Genomic DNA, 13,212 nt, shown 5'->3' on the forward strand with positions numbered 1-13,212 from the left:
AACACATATCTTACAACTTCCTTTCTGCGCCTATTGAATAATAGCTCTGTTGTCCCTCTTTCTATGGCTTCCATTTGATAGAAATACCTTGTCTAGTTGAGCTCTAATCTGACAGGACAACTGAAAAGGAAAAGTAAAAATACATTACTTTTTCCTGCCTTATGAAACTCTGGGAATCTTCTTTGAGAATTTCTATGCTGATTATAAGGATAAGTTACTATTTCTGGGATAATCCCAATTCACAGACTAAAGTGTATGAAAACATAACATAATTGGAATTATGACAAAGGAGTACATATTGTTTAATGTCAGGTAATATTCATATCTGTAAAACTTTAAATGTTTATCTGTTAATGGTTTTAAATAGTATTGTCAAGCCTTATTAATTGGCCATAACATAAAGCTACACTGTTACAATATATGTTTGATAAAAATACTCTTCTTAAATCACCCAGCCATCTGGTTAGCCCCCAACATTAGGAAAAACATATTCATTACTTTACAATCTACCATAACTGAGTGAATAGATAAAATATACTATTCCAACTACAAATGTTATGCATATTGAACACCACAAAGAAAAATCAATGTTTCATAAAATCTACACTATTTAGAGAATTTATATATTCTGTAGCCAGATAAGACTTTAAAGTTCACTATACAACAATCATGCGAGCATTGAAAATATCAGGTAAAAAATGTGCTTTGTCTTCATGAGCTCAAATACAAGTTTCCTTTTGTTACATTATGCATTTACAAAATAAAAGGGGATAGTCTACTTTCACTTTTCAAGGCATTACTACACTAATACAAATCAACTTATTGGCAGTTGAAACATACTGGACTGTATATCAAACTTCCATGAATATTACTGGATGGGTTACATTCCCCACTAAGTTCAAAAGTGCTAACCACACAAAAAACAATCCATCTCTGAAGTCTAGCTAATATTAAATTTTCAAGAAAAAATACCACCAGAAAAAATTTACCAAATTTTTTAACTTGATTCAATTATAGTTCCTTGAAATTTGACCCACTTGTATCAGGTTAGTTTCAGTTGATTGTATACCATCATATTTGCAGTACAGTTGAATTTCTATTTCCTCAATTTCTAAGATGAATTGAAATCTGTTTATCATCTTGAAATCTTCTTTCTATCATCTTTCAACCATCAAATTTTGTATTTGCAGGCAGCAATACAGTATACATCTGGAAAAGAAAATTAAACAATTTATATTTGAAAGTTATTAAAGAATTAAATAGAATCAGACAATATATCTCCTAACTTTAAAAGGCTTTTTTTTATTCAAAAAACTGTTAATACATAGAAGACTTATCTGACAACCTTAAAAGATGACAAATTCGTAGATAATTTGTATTTTTCCTAACCATACAAACCTTAGCTATTTAAATAGGGTATTACTTTCGGCGTAGCTGAAATGACGAGCCATTAGAATTTTAACGAGTGTTTACTACCCCCTCGCTAGTTAGCGAGGGGGTAGGGGAGGGGTAGCTAGCTACCCCTCCCCCCTCACACACCGGTGAACTAGTTCACTTTGCTTAGAGGTAGGACTTCCTGGGGGACAGGGTTGGCGGCCAAGTTTGATTAAATAGCTGAGGTTTGTATGGTTAGGAAAAATACAAATTATCTACAAATTTGTCATTTGTTCCGTAACCGAAATACAAACCACACTATTTAAATAGGGTGCCTTAACCCCTAGGAAGGGTTTGTAAGTCTCAGCCGTTACTGGCTTTTGGGTTTTGTCCGGGGACTCAGTATCTGAGTGTGTAGAACTCGAGATAAGGAGTCCCTGCACCTCACAAGTACCTTGCTTTGCAAAGACCGCGGCCTACGTAAGCGTGTGTGTGAAGGAATGAAGTGTAACTCGTCCTAGGAAGTTGACCTGGAGTCCATTAAATGAAATTCTAGGTTAGGACGTTCCCAATACCACCTCGTAAGGGTATGGGGGACGCGACAGTATTATCTTAATTCTAGGAACACAAGGAAGCATGTTATTTTTATTAATAAAATAAATTTTTGAATATACTTACCCGATAATCATGTAGCTGTCAACTCCGTTGCCCGACAGAATTCTATGGAGGGATACGCCAGCTATCACAATACTAGAAGGGGGTGTATTTACCAGCGCCACCTGTGGCCAGGTACTCAAGTACTTCTTGTTGACACCTCCTCAATTATTCCTCGGTCCACTGGTTCTCTATGGGGAGGAAGGGAGGGTCGATTAAATCATGATTATCGGGTAAGTATATTCAAAAATTTATTTTATTAATAAAAATAACATTTTTCAATATTAAACTTACCCGATAATCATGTAGCTGATTCACACCCAGGGGGGTGGGTGAAAAACCAGTGTACAAGACTAAAGGATAGCTAAGTATCCCGTATTTCATATAAACAGTTATCCACAATAACAATGAAATAATAAGTACCTGGTAAGGAAGTCGACTTGAACCGTTACTCTGCCTTTAATAAGATCGTCTTCCTTACTGAGCGCAGCGTTCCTCTTGGGAGGCTGAATCAACTCAAAGGTGCTAAAGTATACAGGGCTGCAACCCATACTAAAGGACCTCATCACAACCTTTAACCTTGGCGCTTCTCAAGAAAGAATTGATCACCCGCCAAATCAACAAGGATGTGGAAGGCTTCTTAGCCGACCGTACAACCCATAAAAAGTATTCAAGAGAAAGGTTAAAAAGTTATGGGATTATGGGAATGTAGTGGCTGAGCCCTCGCCTACTACTGCATTCGTTGCTACGAATGGACCCAGGGTGTAGCAGTACTCGTAAAGAGACTGGACATCTTTGAGATAGAATGATGCGAACACTGACTTGCTTCTCCAATAGGTTGCATCCATAACACTCTGCAGAGAACGGTTCTGTTTGAAGGCCACTGAAGTAGCCACAGCTCTCACTTCATGTGTCCTTACCTTCAGCAAAGCAAGGTCTTCTTCCTTCAGATGAGAATTTGCTTCTCTAATCAGAAGCCTGATGTAGTAAGAAACTGAGTTCTTAGACATTGGTAGAGAAGGCTTCTTGATAGCACACCATAAGGCTTCTGATTGTCCTCGTAATGGTTTTGACCTTCTTAGATAGTACTTAAGAGCTCTAACTGGGCAAAGTACTCTCTCCAGTTCGTTCCCCACCATGTTGGACAGGCTTGGGATCTCGAACGACTTAGGCCAAGGACGGGAAGGAAGCTCGTTTTTAGCCAAAAAACCGAGCTGCAAGGAACATGTAGCCGTTTCAGATGTGAAACCTATGTTCCTGCTGAAGGCGTGGATCTCACTTACTCTTTTACCTGTTGCTAAGCACACGAGGAAAAGAGTTTTTAATGTGAGGTCCTTAAAAGAGGCTGATTGGAGCGGTTCAAATCCTGATGACATTAGGAACCTTAGGACCACGTCTAGATTCCAGCCTGGAGTGGACAACCGACGTTCCTTTGAGGTCTCAAAAGACCTAAGGAGGTCCTGTAGATCTTTGTTGGAGGAAAGATCCAAGCCTCTGTGGCGGAAAACCGCTGCCAACATACTTCTGTAACCCTTGATCGTAGGAGCTGATAGGGATCTTACGTTCCTTAGATGTAACAGGAAGTCAGCAATCTGGGTTACAGTGGTACTGGTTGAGGAAACTGCATTGGCCTTGCACCAGCTTCGGAAGACTTCCCATTAAGACTGATAGACTCTGAGAGTGGATGTCGTCCTTGCTCTGGCAATCGCTCTGGCTGCCTCCTTCGAAAAGCCTCTAGCTCTTGAGAGTCTTTCGATAGTCTGAAGGCAGTCAGACGAAGAGCGTGGAGGTTTGGGTGTACCTTCTTTACGTGAGGTTGACGCAGAAGGTCCACTCTAGAAGGAAGAGTCCTGGGAACGTCGACCAGCCATTGCAGTACCTCGGTGAACCATTCTCTCGCGGGCCAGAGGGGAGCAACCCACGTCAGCCGTGTCCCTTTGTGAGAGGCGAACTTCTGAAGTACCCTGTTGACAATCTTGAACGGCGGGAATGCATACAGGTCGAGATGGGACCAATCCAGCAGAAAGGCATCCACGCGAACTGCTGCTGGGTCTGGAATCGGAGAACAATACAAGAGGAGCCTCTTGGTCATCGAGGTAGCGAATAGATCTATGGTTGGCTGACCCCACAGGGCCCAAAGTCTGCTGCAAACATTCTTGTGAAGGGTCCACTCTGTGGGGAAGACCTGACCCTTCCGGCTGAGGCGATCTGCCATGATATTCATATCGCCCTGAATGAGCCTCGTTACCAGCGTGAGCTTTCGATCTTTTGACCAAATGAGGAGGTCCCTTGCGATCTCGAACAACTTCCTCGAATGAGTCCCTCCCTGCTTGGAGATGTAAGCCAAGGCTGTGGTGTAGTCGGAGTTCACCTCCACCACCTTGTTAAGCTGGAGGGACTTGAAGTTTATCAAGGCCAGATGAACTGCCAACAACTCCTTGCAATAGATGTGAAGTGTCCTTTGCTCCTGATTCCATGTTCCCGAGCATTCCTGTCCGTCCAGTGTCGCACCCCAGCCCGTGTCCGATGCGTCCGAGAAGAGACGGTGGTCGGGGGTCTGAACAGCCAATGGTAGACCTTCCTTGAGAAGAATGCTGTTCTTCCACCACGTTAGAGTAGACCTCATCTCTTCGGAAACAGGAACTGAGCCCGTCTCTAGCGTCATGTCCTTTATCCAGTGAGCAGCTAGATGATACTGAAGGGGGCGGAGGTGGAGTCTCCCTAACTCGATGAACAGGGCCAGCGATGAAAGTGTCCCTGTTAGACTCATCCACTGCCTGACTAAGCATCGGTTCCTTCTCAGCATGCTCTGGATGCATTCTAGGGCTTGGAAGATCCTTGGGGCCGACGGACAAGTCCGAAAAGCTCGACTCTGAAGATCCATACCCAAGGAGACAATGGTCTGGGATGGAACGAGCTGAGACTCCTCAAAATTGACCAGGAGGCCCAGTTCCTTGGTCAGATCCATAGTCCATTTGAAAAACTCCAGACAGCGACGACTTGTGGGAGCTCTTAAAAGCCAGTCGTCTGACGGAGCCGGACACAAGATCATGATACTGCTGCACAGTCTGTAAACTGTCAATCATGGGCAAGCGAGGAAGTACAGTGACAACCCGAATCTGTCTAGACTGTCTGGGTCGTACAGACAACTCCTTAACGGGTTGCTGAGGTTGCCGCACTGCGTCACAACAAGTCCCTTCTGTTGGTTGTTGAACGTCTTCCCCGTGACACATTGACTCCGTAAACAAAAAATCCTCTAACAAGGACTAAGCTTGGACTGCATGTCATGCAACACAGCTCAAGGTCTATGGGAGCAGGTGTGGTAACAGACGGGATTAGCGGCTGAAGTGGAACCATTACCTTCCCTGTAAGCATGTTATGCTTAAATAAAAGTCCATAAGAGGTTATGCAGCTAAAGGCTCCCTCCAAATGACAGAGTCCTCAAGGGAATATCAGAAGGAGGGAGAAAAGAACTTTCTCATCTACAGGGACCTTATCCTAGAAAAGCTAAGTTCTCTGAGTGAGGGTTCACTGGTGCAAAAGCAGCAGACTAGAAGGCAACGTTATGAAACTGCTTGACAGTCTAGTGAGTTGGCAACAACCCAAGATGTGTTGAGAAGCATGCGGTAAGGTATGCAGAGCATGATGTATGCAGAGTATGCTGTATGCAGAGCATGCTGTATGAAGAGCATGTTGTATGCAGAGCATGCTGAATGCAGAGCATGCTTTATGCAGAGCATGTTGTATGCAGAGCATGCTGAATGCAGAGCATGCTGAAAGCTGAGCATGTAGTAAGCAGAGCCTGCTGTAAGCAGAGCCTGCTGTAAGGAAAGCAGAGCGTGTGCATGGCGTTTAACATTTCTCAGAAATTCCATGACCAGTGCTAGAGTGCTTTATGCATGCTTGCATGGGGTTTAAACCATGGTATGAAAATGGAGGTAAGGTATGCTGAACAGCAGAGTCAGAACGAGCTGGAACAACAATAGTTGTGGTTTCCTCTTCAAGACTCCGATGAGGGAACACCTGAGGCTCAGTCTGCAAAGGCTGAATAAAAGACAAGCAGAAGGAAGGCGCATGGGTGGAGGCTGACTCCTAGCATGAGTGGTTGAACCCAAGGGTTGCGCTTGCTGAGCGGTTGGCGGAAGCGGAGTAGCAAGTTCCAGTTCCTGTGGTGTGAGCGGAGCGCGATGAGGAAGAGGCTGCGCAGAACAAGGTAAATGTCTCGCAAGCTGAGGCTCCTGAGGCGCAAGGCTAAGGTGTTGTGGTGCTTGCCTTGTGGAGGGTTGAGCTCGCTGCAGCAAGAGCTGAGGAGACTGACTCATGGACGGGAGAGGTTGTTGTACCTCAACCGAGTGTTGCATCACTGGTGGAGCAGCAAGTGGAGGCGGAGGAAGAGAGGTATAATCCTCCTGATCCCAATGTAAAGGTTGCCTTAAGGAAGGCGGAGGCTGAACACCACAGGGAACAGCAAACTCAGCACGTGGCTCAACATCGTACGCCTGGCAGGTGGAACTGCTGGCAGGTGATACTGCGATCAGGCGGAGCGAGTGTAGGTGGAGGGAGTGTAGGCGGAGGCGGAGGAGCAACACTCTCAGCCCGACACTCACGCATCAAGTCCGAAAGCTGTGCTTGCATGGACTGTAGTAGAGTCCACAACATCGTACGCCTGGCAGATGGTACTGTGATCAGGCGGAGCGAGTGTAGGTGGAGGGAGTGTAGGCGGAGGCGGAGGAGCAACACTCTCAGCCCGACACTCACGCATCAAGTCCGAAAGCTGTGCTTGCATGGACTGTAGTAGAGTTCACAACATCGTACGCCTGGCAGGTGGTACTGTGATCAGGCGGAGCGATCATAGGCGGGGGGGAGTGTAGGCGGAGGCGGAGGCGCAACACTCTCAGCCCGACACTCACGCATCAAGACCGAAAGTTGTGACTGTATGGACTGAAGTAGAGTTAACTTGGGGTCGGCAGACACTAAGTTCTGCTGAGGTAAAGCCTTAACAGCAGAGATCTGTTGTGGCAGAACCTTACTCCTCTTAGGCGGAGTGTAATCAACTGATGACTGAGGAGAGTCAGAGCTAACCCAATGACTGCATTCGGGTTGTGAACTTTAACTTCGTACGTCTGGCATAGGTCTGGACTTAACGTTTAAGAGGTCTTGAGACCTGAGACCAGCGTTACTCTGCCTTTATTTTCTCCCCTAATCTCTTCTGCAGACGAGCAAAATAAGGGCTCAATCGTCTGCGGGTGGGAGTGACGGTCTCGGTAAGACACGCCCACAACCACCGAGAATACTTCTGTGCGCCGATCAAGGCCTGCTGAACCCTTATGCCCTTCGACATTGCTTCTCCCCTGGGCTTGGGAGCTTGCAAGAGGTCCCGGACTGGGAGGACGACTGGCGCGCACAAAAGTACCCTCACGCACTAATCACTTATCACTTTGATTTCTGTTTGCACTTATTTCACTGAACGCGAAACTTTAAGTGGTTTGTACCTGAAATACGCAATTCTATCCTTTCTCAAAGTTAGTAATTGCGAAAACAGAATTACAATGTAACAGAAAAATCTAATGAAAGATAATTCAGTGGTTGGAAAGAGACTAAACACTAGATCACTCTAGAAACGTTTAGTTTCTTCCCCTAAAGAGACTAGGGAGAAGAGCAAAAACGATAACGACGTTACTCGTACGCCTGGCAGGCTTGAATGAAACGTTTATCCTCTTTCTCCCTCCGTCTCTATCTCTCTCTCTCTCTCTCTCTCTCTCTCTTGACTTAGAACCTGAGAGAAGAGCCCAATCATATATATCGTTAAAACATATTATTGTTAAAGGAAAAAAAACTGAAAAGTTCCTTTATTAGGATCAAAACCATTAAGTTAAGAAAGAATGAACAAAACGCTAGACACGGTTACTCTTACTGCAACGTGAAACCGTGAACATTCTTTCTCTATCGTAACGATAGAGTGCAAGTTGAACGTTCTGAACGTCAACAACTGGAGAGACAAAACAAAACGTTAGTTCAACTTTGAAAACAGTACGAGACTGTCAAAGAAAATCTTTCAAACTCTGTGGCGGAAATAGCATAATATGTTAACAGGTAAAACCGAAATGACGGGCTCAAACGAAATCAAAGAGAAATACTTCACCAAAGTCGTGAAAATACTCCAAGAACATAAGCGTATCCCAGAACGTCTTGCCGGAAGCACGACAGAGGAATAATTGAGGAGGTGTCAACAAGAAGTACTTGAGTACCTGGCCACAGGTGGCGCTGGTAAATACACCCCCTTCTAGTATTGTGATAGCTGGCGTATCCCTCCATAGAATTCTGTCGGGCAACGGAGTTGACAGCTACATGATTATCGGGTAAGTTTAATATTGAAAAATGGTTTACCTGCAGTGGTTTGAGGTCAGCTGTGCAGAGAACCCAGGATGCTGCTTTCCCCAAGAGAGGGGAGGATGAAGAAAAGAATAAGGGCCAGGCATATCTTTTCATTCATGTAGACTAAAACCAGGTAACAATGCCCTCAACCTTCTGCTGCTTGTCCATTAAGGAGCCTGAGTTTAAAACCAGCTGTTGTGCAGCCATAACAGGGCCGATAGAGAACGTATCCAGCCTCCTCTGGGTCACGTCCTGCAGGTAGTGGGCTGCGAAGGTCGTTTGCCGCTTCCAAACCCGTTTGTAGAACCTGCATCACTGAGTAGCTTCTCTTGAATGCCAGGGAAGTAGCGATGCCTCTGACATCATGTGCTCTAGGGCGACGTGACGGAGGAGGGTCTGGATTCAGGAATGGTGGATGACCCTGCGAATCCATGCCGAGATATTGTTCTTAGTGACCCTCCTCTTCGTCCTTCCTGTGCTCACAAACAATGCTTGCACTCGAGGACGAATTGCAGCTGTTCTCTTAAGATAGAGCCTCAGACTCCTTACTGGACACAGTAGGAGATGGTCTGGGTCATCTGTTACAGAACGGAGATTCGAAAACTGGAAAGAGTCGAACCGGGGGTCCGGCACTCCTGGATTTCGAGTCTTAGCCACAAACTCAGGGACGAACCTGAACGTTACCTCTACCCATCCCCTTGAATGGGCAATGTCATACAAGAGACCATGAAGTTCGCTGACTCGCTTGGCCGAGGCCAAAGCAAGTAGGAACACCGTCTTCCAAGTCAAGTGGCAATCAGAAGCCCGGCGTATTTGTTCGAACAGAGGTCTCTTAAGAGACCTGAGGACTCGAACCAAGCTCCCTGGAGGAGGTCTTACTTCCAATTGAGGGCAGGTAAAATCATAACTTCGTATGAGTAGAGAAAGTTCCAGCGAGGAGGAAATGTCCATTCCTTTTAGCCTGAAGGCAAAACTTAAGGCTGAGCGATAGCCTTTCACTGCCGAGACTGAAAGGTGCATCTCTTCCCGCAAATACACGAGAAACTCCGCTATTGCTGGAATAGTGGCATCGAGTGGAGAGATACTCCTTCCACGACACCAACCACAGAAGACTCTCCACTTCGCCAGATAGACTCCTGCGGATGACTTTCGCAAGTGTCGAGACATCCTTTCCGCAACTTGTTGTGAAAAGCCTCTCTGTGCGGAGATGTTGGACAGGCATGAAGCCACAGCAATGCTACGGCTTTGTGGGAGATGTTGAGTGTGGTTGCTTGAATAGCTCGTGTCGAGGAGGGAGTTCTCTCGGAAGTTCCGTCAAGAACTGCAGAAGGTCCGAGAACCACTCTGCGTGATGCCATAGCGGAGCTCCTAAGGTCATTGACAGGTCGACCGATATTCTGGTCTTGTTGAGCACCCTTCTCATCAGACAGAACGGGGAAAAGGCGTAAACGTCGATGTTGACCCACCGCTGTTGGAAGGCATCTTGCCAGAATGCAGTGGGGTCCGGGACTGGGGAGCAGTACAGCGGAAGCTTGAAATTCAAGGCTGTCGCCAACAGATCCACCGTCGGGGAACCCCACAAAATCAGGACTTTGTTGGCTACTAGAGGATCCAAAGACCACTTGGTACTCACTATCTGGGATGCCCTGCTCAGACTGTCGGCGAGCCGATAGTGGAAACGAGTGGACTTCGGTCAATCTCAGTATCTTTACTGCAAGATGGGATAGCTGTTGTGAAAAGGTACCTCCCTGCTTGTTGATGTAAGCCACTACCGTGGTGTTGTCGCTCATCACCACCACGGAGTGACCCGCCAGGTACTGTTGGAACTGTTGAAGTGCCATATATACGGCCTTCATCTCTAGCAGGTTTTATGTGGTGGCACTTTTCTGATTCTGACCATAGACCTGAGGTCTTGTGGTTCAGAACGTGAGCCCCCCACCCTTCTTTTGAGGCGTCCGAGAACAGCATCAAATCTGGGGGGAGGACGAGAAGATCCACTCCCTTTCGGAGGTTTCCGTCTGTCACCCACCACTGAAGGTCCGTCTGTTCCGCAGGACCCATAGGGATCAAAACGTCCAGGGAATCGTGACCTTGATTCCACCGGGACTTGGGCCGCCATTGCAGGGATCTCATCCTGAGGCGCCCATTTGGAACTAGACGGGCCAGGGAGGAAAGGTGACCGAGAAGACGTAACCATGATTGGGCTGGGAGTTCTTCTCGTCTGAGGAGAGGATCTGCGACCCTCCTCAGCCTTGCTATCCTGTCGTCTGATGGAAAGGCTTTGTGGAGATTGGTGTCCAAGATCATGCCTAGATATACCAGTCGTTGAGATGAAAGCAGAAAAGACTTCTCGAGAATTACCATGATCCCTAGATCTTGGCAAAGTCCCAGAAGCTTGTCCCAGTGTCGAAGAAGAGTAGACTCCGAGTCTGCCAGGATCAGCCAGTCGTCCAGGTAGCGGAGGAGACAGATGCCGATCCTGTGTGCCCACGAAGAGATCAGGTTGAACACTGGTGAATACCTGAGGTGCTGTGGAGAGACCGAAACACAGCACCTTGAACTGGTAGATCTTGTTGACTAGGCTGAATCTTAAGTACTTCCTAGAAGACTGATGGATTGGGATCTGGAAGTACGCGTCCTTCAGATCCAGTGTACGCATGAAGTCTTGTGGTCTCACTGCAAGTCTGACCATGTCTGCTGTCTCCATGCTGAACGGAGTTTGTTTGACAAACCTGTTCAGAGCTGAGAGGTCGATGACTGGTCTCCCGCCTCCAGACACCTTCTTTACAAGAAAGAGTCGACTGAAGAAGCCTGGGAAACCGTCGACGACCTCTTGGAGAGGATCCTTCTTTAGCATGGTCTCGACTTCTGCCCGTAGGGCTAGCCCCTTTGCCGATCCCATGGCATAGGAGCTCAACGACACTGGATTCGCTGTCAGGGGAGGTAGAGATGTTGTGAACGGGACGCGATATCCCTGACAGATTACGGAAATTGTCCAGGAGTCGGCCCCGAGTTGCTGCCACCTGAATGCACAACTTTGTAGGCATCGCCCCACTGGTGGACATGCAGGGGGATTGCCAATAATAGCGTTTGCGGCCTCGGCCACTTGCCTCCCCTGGAGGACTTTTTGCCCTTCTTGTCTCTGACAGGAAAGGGCTGCTGTTTGGACACCGTCATCTTTGTTGCCACTGCCGGTTTCGTCGTCTTGGACGGGTGAGGTTGTTGAGGTGCTGGAGGTTTGTAGAGCTTCGTTGTGAGAGCCCTTTGGAGGAGAGAATCCTGATTGGATTTCCTCCACCTCTCAGCTGCCTGTTCCACATCTTTGAGCTCAAACAGACTCTTTTCCATAAGGGAAGTGTGTCTGAGCTTGCAGACTTCGAAGGCCTTGACCTTCGAAAAGACCTTTCTGCCACCGCATCACGTTGTTTCAAGATCGAATTGGCCCACAAGTTCGAGGCTTGGTGGGCCAGAAACTCAATGGTGCGGGTGCCTGAAAGGAGGAAGGTCTCCAGTGCCTTCCTGGTGTTTTCTTGCGCAATGGGAAATACCCAAGGGTCGCGCGCGAGAGACCGTTGAAAACACCCGCGCGCGCGAGAGACCGTTGAAAACACCCGCGCGCGCGAGAGACCGTTGAAAACACCCGCGCGCGCGAGAGACCGTTGAAAACACTCGCGCGCGCGAGAGACCGTTGAAAACACTCGCGCGCGCGAGAGACCGTTGAAAACACTCGCGCGAGCGAGACTTCATAGGGTGTGCAGAAGTCAGATTGACGTGCATGAACAGAATGAAGAGCCCATGTGGACCAGAATGTTGGCGCGCAAGTGCACGGCTGTTATCGCGCGCGCGTACGAGATTGTTGGCGCTTGGAGAGCGAAAGAAGATCGACAGCGCTTAAAGATCGACGGCGCTTAAAGATCGACGGCGCTTAAAGATCGTCGTCCTTGCGTGCGTAATAAGATCGTCGGCGCGGGGAACCATCGGAGCCTGCGCGCGGACGATCGTCGGAGCTTACGTGCATAGGAAGATCGTCAGCGCTAACGCACCAAAGAAGATCGTCTGCCAGGAAGATCGTCGGCGCTTGCGCGCGTAAAAAGATCGACGGTGCTTGCGCACGTAAGAAGATCATCAGCGCTCGTTCGCGAAAGAAGATCGTCGGCGCCTGCGCGCGTAAGAAGATAGTCGGCGCTTGCGCGCGTAAGATCGTCAGCACTTGCTCGCAAAAGAAGATTGTCGGCGCTTGCGCGCATACGAAGATCGTTGGCGTAAGAAGATCGTCGGCAAGCATGTGCACGCTAGTATGAAGGGACAGCTGACAGGACGATCAGGAACTGGGACGATCAACACTGGAAGTTCTGCTTGATACTCCTAGGAAGTTTCTCTATGAGAGACCTCTCCCGCAAACGGGAGAGGTGCCCTTCGCAAAAGAGACTAGGAGACACTCGCAGGCTGAAGTACTGGTGAGTGTCTGTGTCCTAACTCAGGAATAGTCCCTGGAACAGGATTCCTCTGGATGGAAGTCTCAGGAACAGTAGGCGAGCGCTTGCGCACAATTACGCGCGAGCGCGCAGGGGATACCTGGCGCTTAAGGGACTTACTCACAGAGTGAGAAAGCCCCTTTGCCCCGAAGGGACCGGTGCCCGTTGGATAATGGGGTGCGTGAGCGCCCACAGCGTCAGCAGCCAGGAACGGAGACGGCTGGTCAGCAGGTCTAGGAGATGGCGAACAATTCTGCGGAGAGGTCCCGAACAGCAAGCCGGTCTAAACGGGAACAATCCTCAGAAGACGAGTCTCTATGAGTGGCCTCTCTCG

The 13,212-nt window shown here is 47.8% G+C and overlaps 1 long non-coding RNA gene across 1 annotated transcript in view; it reads right to left on the minus strand.

Moving 5' to 3' along the window:
* Window positions 1-269: 269 nt before the first annotated feature.
* The window catches only part of LOC137642259 (uncharacterized), an 18,942-nt gene continuing 5,999 nt past the window's right edge, over window positions 270-13,212 (minus strand). Inside the window, exon 2 of the long non-coding RNA XR_011044719.1 lies at window positions 270-1,209. This is a non-coding gene — a long non-coding RNA (uncharacterized lncRNA). The remainder of the gene's footprint in view (window positions 1,210-13,212) is intronic.

This window comes from Palaemon carinicauda, chromosome 6 (genome assembly GCF_036898095.1).
Source record: "Palaemon carinicauda isolate YSFRI2023 chromosome 6, ASM3689809v2, whole genome shotgun sequence".
NCBI lineage: Eukaryota > Metazoa > Arthropoda > Malacostraca > Decapoda > Palaemonidae > Palaemon > Palaemon carinicauda.